The following is an 11,758-nucleotide window of genomic DNA, read 5'->3' as shown; positions in this document are numbered from 1 at the left end:
AATTAGTCTGTCCACACATCCTTGCCACCACATATATTTGCCTCCAGAAACAAGCATCCATATGTTCATTGCACTGCTCAAAAACCTCATTCCATCTTCTGACTGCCTACATAATAAACTCCAAACTTCTTAGTGTAATTTTCAATATCTGCCACATTCTAGCTACGCTTTACTTTTCCAGCCTTATCCTCCACTACTACTTTCCCACACTAGATTATTCTTTCTTTACCAAGCTCAGCCCATATCCATCCTGTTCTATTTTTCCTCTGTCTAAAAAGCTCTCCCTCCACTTCTTTTAAAAGCTTGCCCATCTCTCTACGTGGAACATGACTTCCAGGGCTGTAAACCTTCCTGACAACGTGGGACAGAAATCCTAGAATGAGCTGGGACTCAGCATTAAGGGATTGAGAAAGCCTTCTAGACCAAAAGGAGGGAGAGAAATGGGACAAAATAAAGTGTCAATGGCTGAGAGATTTCAAACAGAGTCAAGAGGTTATTCTGAGGTTATTCTTATGCATTATATAGATATCACCGTTTTAGTTAAGGTATAATGGAGAGGCTGGAGGGAAGTTCCTGAAAATGTACAGTTGTGTTTCAGCAGCCGTGTATGTTTCTTGAAGATGATTGTATAATGATATACTCTTGCAGTGTGACTGTGTGATTGTGAAAACCTTGTGTCCGATGCTTCTTTTATCTACCTTATGGACAGATGAGTAAAACATATGGATTAAAAATAAATAAATAGTAGGGGGAACAAGTGTGAAAATAAATGTAGTAGATTGAAATGCTACAGTGATCAATGAAAGGGAGGGGTAAGGGGTATGGTATGTATGAATTTTTTTGTTTGTTTTTATTTCTTTTTCTGAATTGATATAAATGTTCTAAGAAATGATCATGGTGATGAATACACAACCATGTGATGATATTGTGAGCTATTCATTATATACCAAGAATGGAATGATCATATGGTAAGAATGTTCATTTATATGTAGTTATGTTTAAAAAAGAAATTTTTTTTCAAAAAGCTTGCCCATCTTCCAAAGCCAAAATCAAAAGGAATGTCAAATGTGATGAATGTCTAATCCTCCCAGCCTGTGGTGTTCTCACTCTTTTCTAAAAGCCCACGGTACCTTACACCACTTCTAAGTCACACATTGAATTCTAAATTAGGTTTCAGATATGATTTATCCCTTATGCATTTTATGTCCCCCTGAGAACAGAGAGAGTATCAATCCATGTGTAGTAGTCTGCACATCTGCTTTACTTAGAGATAGTTCTTCCCGAGCTCTGCTTTACTTAAAGGTACTTATTCCTGAGTTGGACCATAGTGGAACTAGTTGGAAAAGTATTATATCTTGGTTTGGGGGTGGTGGGTTCTTTACCACAGTATAGTGTGGTTAAGAAAATTTTGGAGGTCAAATAATCTCAGATTTAATTCAGTTTGACCAGTTCCTAGCTAGATGATCACAGGCAAATTAATCTGTCTGTGCTTCAGTTTTCTTATCTGTAAAATGCAAATAGCTGTAACTATTTCATAGATTTGTTGTTATAATTAAATGAGGCATTGAGTATAAAATGCATAACTTCATAAATAATTATCTTCTTATCCTCTATTGTGCTTAGCAAAGAGCCTTGCAATAATGTACAATAGCAATTTATCAAGCATATGAATTATTTAGAAAATAAAAATGCATTATGCATTTTGAATTACATTTTAAATTTACATGTATATTTAACAATTAAGAAAATAAATGAGAAGGGTGTGGAAGAAAGGAGCAAAATTGGAAGATCAAAGTAAGTAGTCAGGATAGTACTTTATTTATTTAAGTTACCAAAAAAGAAATTTAATTTTTGACACAGACTCATTGGCATAGTCTTAACTCTACAGAATATGCTGGGAATTTCTTACATTTTTTAAACGGGGAAAATTCAATTATCTATTGTTATTTCTAACAGTTTGCGTCTTAAATTACATATAAAAATGTTTAAATACTGCAGCTTATGGGAGGCCTAGGCAGGCTCCAGATTCCCAGCCACTGGGGTATTTGTGTGCCGGACCACCCACCACGCCAGCACCAAGTCGGCACCTTTGCCAGTGTGGAAACTTCTTACGAAGAGAACCTTAAGCCGTTGTAACCATTTCCCAGCAGGAAGACTGAGAGGGGACGCCCATGAGAAATTACCGGACAAACACTATTTATCCAGGTTTCAAAGTAACAATCAAAGCTGGTATTTAGGCCTTTAGCACCCTAGCTCTCCCAAACTTAAGTCTGTTTATGCAGATTTGGACTGCCTTGTTTCAGTCCTCTTCTTTGGAGTACACAAACTCATATGAATAAAGCTAGAATTTCAAGGCAAGTCACGCTATTTAGTCATACTCTGACTTGGAATTTTGTGCTTTTTTTATAATCTTCCTCAAAAAGGTCTTTAGAAACAAGTAGTTCAAATAGTAGCACTGAAATAGTGCTTGCATTTAAAATCCTCTTTCAAGTGCCCCGGGATAATCTTTAATTATGAAAACTTAAAAAGACACCCAATCGGTAGTAGGTGAAAGCTGAAGGGGTGGAAAGATGCATGGAATTTTTTACTCCTAACTTTCTCATTTTGTAAAGACTACCTTAAAGCTATCACCTCATTATACTTAGGAGCAGTCTGAAAATCTAGATTAAAGCAGAAGCAGATGTTTGTGGAGGAGCCTGAAATGTAATAGACTTTCAATAAATGTTATTGCGTTGACAAAAAGATTAACAGGTGTGTGTGGGTGTGTTTATGTGTGTGTACACAACTCTCCTTCCCCATCCCCTCAGTACTTCCCAGGCAATGTTATCAGTGGGCCACCAGAAAATACGATTTTTTAAGCACACTTGGGCCCCTGAGGAACCTAAATCTCTATCTCAAGTCATGCTTCCAAAAGCATTTTCCTCTGCTCTCCCAGGGGAGACTATTTCTGGGGGTGGGGAAAGAGGTACTCTAGTCTATTGAAGCAAGAGCTCTTGGGGTTGCAAGTGACAAACCCAGCTTGAACTCACTTTGGCAAAATAGGAATTGTAGTGAATTGAATAGCAAAATCCCAGAAGGGCACAGGTTTAACCCCAAAGAGCACAGGAGCAGAGACACCTTGAGGACTTGTTTCCACCCAACTTTGATCTGTGCCTCTCTCTGAATCAGCCTTTTGCCTTGTTAGAGGTGCAGTCTGCATGAGAGAACTTAGCTTTTGAGTACTTATCTGGAAAAGACTCATTCTCTTCTGAGTTCTCATTAGAAAAACCCCAAAGAAGGACACAAGGGCCAGCCCAGATCACATGCTTATATTCTTCTGTAATAGGCAGCATCCACAAGAAAACATAGTTGGAGTACAGAGAAGAGCAGTTTCCCAAGCAAGGGATGTGAGATGTGGGGGAGGAGTAATGCAGACAAAACAAATATTCTTGAAATTTTATATTTTCAAGAAACAGGATCAGATTTATTAAATGTCAAATAACAGTACCTTTTTCAGTTGCTTGTTATTTTCTATAAAGTGCCTTTCTCAGTACTGCTTATCTCATATTTCTTCTGTCTCAAATGTTCCTCTTACATGGCAGCACTAAATCCCATCATTTCCCTCCTCCAAATCTGTGCTTAAGATTCACTTCTTGGAGCTTCTGGTTAAATGTGATGAATTGGACAAATTTGTTGATCTCTATTTCCCCCATTATGTTATTATAAAGTAGCTGTAAAAAGGAAAAAAAAATCCCTAAAGAGAAGAAGGGGAGAAGATGAAAGTGACAAAAGTCTTGGAGGACAGAAAGTGGGCATATAGTGCAATAATTATCTACTGCAGTATAACAAATTACCCCAAAATTTAGCATCTTAAAGCAGTAAATATTTATTCTCATACAGTTCTGATGGTCAGGAATCCCGGAAAAGCTCAGTTGGGTACTTCTGGCCCCAAGTTTCTCCTGAGGTTACAGTCAATTTGTTGGTTAGGGCTGCATCATTTGGAGAGCTGTAGCTTCCCAGCTCACTCACGTAGACAGGAAGCTTCATTTCCTCACCATGTGAGTTTCTACATAAAGCTGTCCATGGAATACCTAGTAACTAAGATGTAAAAAAAGGTTAACATTACAATAGAGAATCTTGGTGACACCAGCTTAATCGAGTAATTAACAAAACGTCACCAATACTGGACAAATTAATATTGTGTGGCTCATGCACTAAGAAGAACACAGCATCATTTCTGTGCATAACCTGGATCTAATGATGTGAAAACACCACACACACTAAATTGAGAGAATTTCTACAAAATAACTGACCTATATTCAAAAATGTTACGATCATGAAAGCAAGTTAAGTGCTCTGACAGTTATGGAATCATATAGGAGGGGCACGTGGACCTAATCTGATACCGAGGTGTCAGAAAGCCCCTTCTCAGAGTAGGATGTTTAAGCTGGCACCTGGAGATACCCTTGAGGAAGGACAAAGGGGAGAGGGAAGGCAAGAAAAGAAGGAGCAGGTAATGATGTACAAGACCAAAGAAAAATCATGTGATCATTTTCCAAGGAATGTGTGTATGCGTAGATTATATATACGTTAAATAGCAAGAGTTGGCTACTTTTCCCATCATATCTTAAATGCCACGTAACTTGACAAGTTATCCTATTGCTTTAGTATAAGAAGTATGCTTCAAAATGTGTGAAAGAGTAGAATGACTTTAATCTTGATTAGCTTAGTCACTATAATAATCTTTTTATCAATTATGTCTCATTTCATAACTAGGTGATATTATTTACACAGAACTTTTAAAGTATTTTCCTTTTATTTTATGAATGGTGCTTTCCAATCACATTGACAGAAGGTGATACAGGACATCAGCAATTCTTTCACAGAAGGAGTGCTGTTTAATTATTCGGAGAGCAAACCTCTTGCAGGTTGTGCTTGATTTGAGTCCTGTTCTGGACTTGACTCTGCCACTCATTAACCAAGAAGCTTCAGGCAAGTAACGTCTGAGAATCAGTTTTCTCATCTATCAAATAAGGAAATAATATGATTGACATTATAGCATTATTGTGAGAATTGATCGAGATAATGTATGAAAAGCACAGTGCCTGGCTCATGGAAAGTGTTTAATCCGTAGTTGTCTGCAGCATTCTATATGGTTATATTTAGAAAATGTTATGTATAAGTAGTGTGAAAATATACTGAGTGCTGTGAAAATAATTTTGACCTATTGCTTTTTGAGTGTGCAGGTGATTTTTTTTCTTTTTAATGATGCTTATAGCAACTGAGTCAATCAAACTTATTTTGCTCTACTCTAACACATTTTGTGATTACCCAGTCATCCTTCTATTTGGTTTTTGAATTCCCAACCAACTAACCCTCTCTGGAGTGCCCTCTAAGAAATGTCTGGCCAGAACTAGTGATTCTCCAATAGAGACAAAGGTCTTTAAAAGACCTACAAGAACTGCAAAATCGAATCCATTGTAATTCAAGTCCCTACCATTTACTTGTTTGCTTATATATTTAGCATGTAAGGTAAAACATTTTTTATCATACATATTAACAATTGCCAAATGTTTCATAGGTGTTTTATTAAATGTTAATGCCACTTTTCACATTGTTTCTGGTGATGTGTTTAATTTATTGTTTATGGTAGCACCTGGAAAGTGGGAGTGGATAAGGCAAGTGTTCTAAGGAATATTTTGTCACCAATAAATCGATACATAAATATTTGAGGCCAATAGGACAACAATTAGCAGAAATGAAGATACCTAAGGCAACAAAATGGTCTATGATTCTAGTCAAAGTTTGATTGGGCTAATAATTTTTTTTGTTATTTTTGGTCTGATGCCCACATTTTTAACTTCTCAGGTTCCCTCATCTGTAACTATAAGAATGAATTTTAAAATATTGGCAAAGGCCCTTGAAGGATGGGAGAAAAAATATGGAACTACCAAATTTACCACTAGGGAAACTCCTGATACTGCTTCAAGCATTAGAAACTCCCAAGCCAATAGGCCAAGCCCTTGATCTTGAGGTTTACTCTTGTGTAGCTTATTTACATAGCAGAGAAGCTTAGCCTACCCATAGTTATGCCTAAGAGTTACTTTCAGAGGACATTTTTTGTTGCTGAGATGTGGCCTCTCTCTCTTTCTAAGCCCAACTCTACAGGTAAAATCATTACTCTCTCCCTTATGTGGGACGTGACATCCAGGGATGAAAGTCTCCCTGGCAACATGGGATATGAGCCTGTCCCTGGCACAGTGGTATCTACAATGCCTTCCTGACCAAAATGGGGAAAAGAATTGTAACAGTGGCTGAGAGAGTTCAAATAGAATTTAGCAGTTACTCTGGAGGTTACTCTTATGCAAGCTTCAGCTAGATATTGCTATTTATCATGGTTTGCCAAACCCTAACCAAAACCACACCTGCTAACCCTAAAGAATACCTAGGACTTTATATGAGATTCTACAGAGGTGCCATGCACTAGGATTACTTTCCAGAAACCGACAACCTCCAGATGGGTTCCTAGGCCAGATAAGTCCTGAAATCCAAAAGGACAAGCCTCTCCAAGAACATCAGCTAGTTCCATCCCCCATCCCGTATTATTGACAGCCCTTTCCAACATGAAAAAGTTAGAATGGGCATAGCTCAAATGCCTGTTTTCACTATTAAAATAAAACAATGAATGTTAAAACAATTTTGCCCATTATATATTTTGATGTGCTCTATTTTTGATATATTGTTAATAGTTGAATTGAAATTGTGAGAATTGGAAATCATAACCTTCAATTGGTAAAATGATTCTAAGTTCTGACAATTGTGAACTGGAAATATCTATGTCATCTACCCCCTTCACAAATATACCTCCTTTCTCTACTTCCATTATCACACGTATTACCTTAGATTAAAAAAAAAAAACCTTTTTATCTTACCATACACATATTAGGAAATATTAAAGTATGTCCTATATCTTATGAGTTCTGGTCATATGAATTGGTGAATTGGTGATGATGTTGAAGATGATGATGATGAAGACAAAAAAGATGGAACATCTGTTATGGAACTTTTTAACATGCCTCATTTGTTTAGAAAAAGATTAGAAATTAGTGAGAATTAAATATGAGATTCCATTCAATAAATTTTAATGTCTTGTAACTTTTATTTTTGTGAAAAAGTTTTATAATTAAAATTCTAATCATCATTTGTTGAATAGGCATTTGTTGGACATCTACTATTTACCAGGTATTATGTCAGGCTCCCACAGAAGTTTAAAAGGAAATGAGCCCCAAAATCTCAGCTCATAGTAAACACCCTATATGATAATTGCCAAAGGAGTAATATGGACAAAAGTAGTTTTCAGTTATGGAAAAAATAAGTCCCAGAAAAAAAAAGTTAAAAGGTAAAGAATTTTCAGATTTAGAATTGCATAATTTACCTCTAAGTGAGATGTTGGTGGAATTTAGAAAGGGAAAGAAATCGGGAAAAAAGGGGGTCAAACGAAGATGGAAGTGGGGTAGTTCTTTTGTGGAGGAAGAAGAAAGCTTTCAACCGTGTCCCAATTTAAAAGAGTTGCAAGATGACAATGAAAATATTTTCCAAACATAAAAGGATGAAAAATCACAAAATACTGTTGAACCAATAATAGGATATAGCACAAGAAAAATAAACACCTTTCCATCGAATGATGCAGAGAGAAGCTTACATTGGCACATAAGTCTTCTAAAGACTCTGTTCTTTTTTCTTGGTACACATAATTTCGACAACGTGTGTAAGTCTGTGGGTAGTAGTTTCAGGGGAAGACGAGTTTCCAAGGTGAGAAGGCTAAACTGAACTAAGAATCACCACTTTGGTGGGCATAATGCCAAGTGAAATGCTGGCTGCGGAGCAGTGCACTCATCTCCCTTCAGAGATACCCAGCATGCTGTGGGGGGGGGGGGGGTAGTAAAGAATGGGCTCAACCCTCCTTGCGCCCTGGAATGACAGGTTCTGATATGGCATGCTTTACTTACTGGCACTAACATCTCTATTGTTCACACAATCATTTCTTGATTATGAATACAAATGCTTTACAGGTAGATGCTTGATTATATAAAACAACTTTCCATACCTGGAAAAGTAAATACCAAAAACAATCTGAAACCTTTATTCAAAAGATGGGACAAGCAGAGGATAATCCAGGAGCAGCCAGAGTTCCAAGAAAAGTCAATTTGGGAGGAAATAAAAGGAAGGTAAAGGAAAGGGGGAGGGAGGTAGAAAGAGACTTTCCTCTCCTCCATGAAGCTTTGTCAGTGATTCCTAATCCTCTACTCTCTGATGAGGCATTTCATGTAAATGCAGAGGCCAGCAGACTTAGGGTTTCCATGCTATTTCAGCCACTGTAGCTTCATTTTCTCTCCACTTTCATGGTGGCACCCCACCCAGATTCCTTTCTTGTCAAACTTGTTTCCAGTCACCCAAGCCCTCCAGTCTGTGACCTCTTGGTCAAACTGTCTGTTACCCAGGACACAAATAGATTGAGGGTGTCAGATAACATGGTAATTTGGTTAGGGATAAGACAGATTGACTGAACTCTGTAATACCCTTTATAATAACCCTTCCCCCAAACACCCACACCTTTAAAAGTAAATGCTCTTTCCCCACCTATGTTTCTCTGTGTCTCTAAAGTCACAATAGGGCAGTTGGATATACGATTTATTACTCTATTTTTTTGCTTTGATGTGTTCATTGTGTCTCTGGAGCTAACTGGTAGAACTTTTGAGTCATTGTGTCTCTGGAGCTAACTAGTAGAACTTTTGAGTCAATTCTATTTTCCTTGGGAAAGTAGAGGAACACAAAATTTGAGAGATGACTTTTCTGGGCTATATTGCTTTGTGGAAATGACAGAACAGTGTGTGCACTAGAGTTAGAGTGCCATTACATGAAGTGATGAATGCTCTGTAACCACATTTCTCCTGATACTAACTGATGGGTGATGTCCAACTAGTGCACAAGCACAGTACTCACCACATGTTTGATGCCTGCTCAGTGAAAAACCTTGCTCCCTGGATATCTCTGCTGCCTCCCTCCACTCTTGGCCAGAAATCCTCAGGAGCACCATATGGCCTGTGAACGCACCAAAGAAGAAGCAGTGGCATTTGAAGAAGTAAGATGTGTTGAGTGTAATAGAGTGATGCAGAATCACACCAGGCATGCACACCACCTCAGCTACTTTATCACATGCCAAGCTACAAAGCATCAGTATCCTATTCTATCACCAATGGGTACAAGCAAGTTCTGACTTTGTCTGTGGAGACTGATTATATGTTCCAACTTGCTGAAAAGATCAAGGCCTTCTTGGCTGAGCCATCTACATTTGTGGCTGCTGCCCCTATGACTGCCACACTACTGCTGCTCCTGCTGGTGCTGCAACCCCCAGCCAAGGATGAAGCAAAGGAAGAGTCAGAGAAGTCGCAGGGGTTTGGTTTCTTTGAGTACTCACCAAAAGTAAGCAACTCAACTAACTTTACTTGTGAAATGAAATGAAGGCGTCTCATTTTTTTCTTTCTTTTTTTTGAAGTGTTCTCAAGAATTGTACCGCTTCAATGAACAGGTCAGAGGCACAGTTTAAGGGAAGGGGTATTAGCCGTTCAGAAAAAAATATTTACTGAGAAGTTATTACAGACCAGGCATTGGATTGTGAATATTGCGACTATTTTGCATAAGAAATGAATTAGTCTTTCTAAGGGGGACAAGAATTATTTCGCACATTGGTTGGAAATTCTTGAAAGCTTTATGTAGCACTACATCTTTTTCTTACTTGCACCAGGCTTATCTTTTTTTCTTCTTTTTTTTTTAATTGTGTGTGTATGGGGTAGGGGGATGGAGCCGGAAAGCAGAGGGAGAGAGAGAGAGAAATGGAATCACCTTCCTATTCAAGGATGTGCATGAGATGTTTACGTTTCCCTGGCAAGGATACAGGAATCTTGAATTCTTCCTTCAGCTCTGTTTCCTTCCATAAATTCTGTATATTTCCCTGGGCACGTGAGCCTAGCACGTTAAGTCAGTAAAGAAGGATCATTGTTACTTTGTATTACTTATATTTAAGGAAATAAATAGGTCAGAGTCGGAAAGAGGCGGGTCTGGCGCCTGGGTTTTCACTGCGAAGGCGGGCCGGGGCTTGCGCTAGATCTCAGCCCCGGGGCAAGGCCGGGCGCCCCCTTGCGCAGCCCCGTCTCTGGGCGTCCCACCGCGCGGGTGCACCCCGGCTTCGCGCCTGGATTCCCAGCTCCCGCCGCTGCCACTCCCTACCCACCCATTCTCTGCCCCCCAGAGGCCCCCGGAGCGCCAGGGTTGGCACTTGATCCCTGGAGTCGACCGCTCAGCCTGGGTGCGGCCATCCTCGACCCTGTGGGCAGCGTCTCCTCCTAGAACTGTAGCTGTCCCTCCCCTCCCTTTCCCCGCCTCCCCCCGCCCCAAACCACTAACCTTTGTAAGAGACAAAAAGCTGTTCCAGACCTTTCTGTCTGCTTCAAATGTGAGAGGATAGGGAATTTGCTCGTGTTCGAAGGCTTTAACCTCAGGCTCCGCAAGGAGAAAGTTTGACTCCGGAAACCCCCATTCCTCCCTCCCTGCACCTGTCTTCGGCCGCGTGCAACCAACAGCCCCTGAGAAGTGGCAGCCAGAAGGGTCGGTGCATTGGACTGGGGACACAGCCCGGGCTGCGCTAGGCACGGAGCTCGCTATAGGTCCACTTTCTTAGGATCGGATAGATGATTCATTTTTATATGTAACGTTTTACCCCACTCTATAGCTTCGGTGGGTTAATGTTCAACCCCCGGGGTTGGAGAAGCAGCTCGAGGGAGGAAGGTGGGGATGATCCATTCAAGGTATATGACCACTCAGGAATGGAGGCGCAGAGAGGGTGAGGAAATGAAGTGGCGGGCGACCCCGCGGGCCCGAGCCTCCCTTGGCAGGCCCTGAAAGAGCAGACAAGAGGTCGGGCCCCGCGGCCCTAACCCAGCACCGTCCTGGAGGAGCAGCAATGAAGGCCGCTCTGGGGGCTGGGCCCCAGCCACCGACCACACCTCGGCCCGGTCGGGATCCGCGCGTGCCGGGACAGCGCGAGCGCAGGCGCGAGGGTGGGAACGTGCAGGGTGGGCGAGTGAGGGGCTGGCGGGCGCCAGACAAGCACGTGCGGGGCGCAGCGGGCGGGCGCTTGGGCCCAGCGGGATCAGAGAGACCATCCGTGCAGTCCCAGGGCTGAGGCTTCATGGCTGCTTGGGGCTGGGGGTGCGGCCGCAGCTGAGCGGGGTATTCCGGTTTTGTTATCCCGAGGGGCACATAATCACCAAGTGCGGGGACACACGCGTGCGACCCGGGAGGTGCGTAGGTGGCCAACTCTGGCGCTCCAGCTCGGCGGCGGCTTCCGTGGGTCTCTCGAGAAATCCCTTCAGGAAAATGCCTGGCAACATGTCTTGTCTCCGCCCTTTCCACATCCCGCTGGTCAAAAAGAAGAAAAAAAAAAATACCCCCGAACATTTAAGATAAAACAACTGTCCTGGTCAGTGGGAAGTGATAGCACCAGGTTGTGTCCGAGCCTCAGATCAGATGGTTGATAAGGCCGAGGAGGAGCCGCCCCTGGGAACACTTTCAGGTGGAGCTCCTGCTCCCCCTGCCCTTCTAAGAGCTAGGCTGCGTCGTCCCCACAGAATCCATGGGACCAAAAAGTCCTGGTCCTCAATCCCAGCCTCCAGCCTCCGGCACTTGGCGGTTGACACGCGGGTCCCGCTGCGCTAGAGAA

General features: G+C 41.4%; 1 long non-coding RNA gene across 2 annotated transcripts; it reads right to left on the bottom strand.

Annotated features, from left to right (window-relative positions):
• Positions 1-2,637: 2,637 nt before the first annotated feature.
• LOC143668439 (uncharacterized) lies at positions 2,638-10,923 on the bottom strand. Of its 2 annotated transcripts, XR_013168445.1 has the most exons (4): positions 10,444-10,923; positions 9,883-10,005; positions 8,983-9,081; positions 2,638-4,077 (listed from the first exon to the last, which is right to left on the bottom strand). It is a non-coding gene; the product is annotated as an uncharacterized LOC143668439 (long non-coding RNA). The 2 variants fall into 2 exon arrangements; XR_013168444.1 differs by lacking the exon at positions 9,883-10,005 and having other exon boundaries at positions 10,444-10,922.
• Between the last annotated feature and the right edge of the window lie 835 nt (positions 10,924-11,758).

Source organism: Tamandua tetradactyla, chromosome 24, assembly GCF_023851605.1.
Source record: "Tamandua tetradactyla isolate mTamTet1 chromosome 24, mTamTet1.pri, whole genome shotgun sequence".
In the NCBI taxonomy this organism is placed as follows: Eukaryota; Metazoa; Chordata; class Mammalia; order Pilosa; family Myrmecophagidae; genus Tamandua; species Tamandua tetradactyla.
This window is presented reverse-complemented; position numbering and strand designations above follow the sequence as displayed.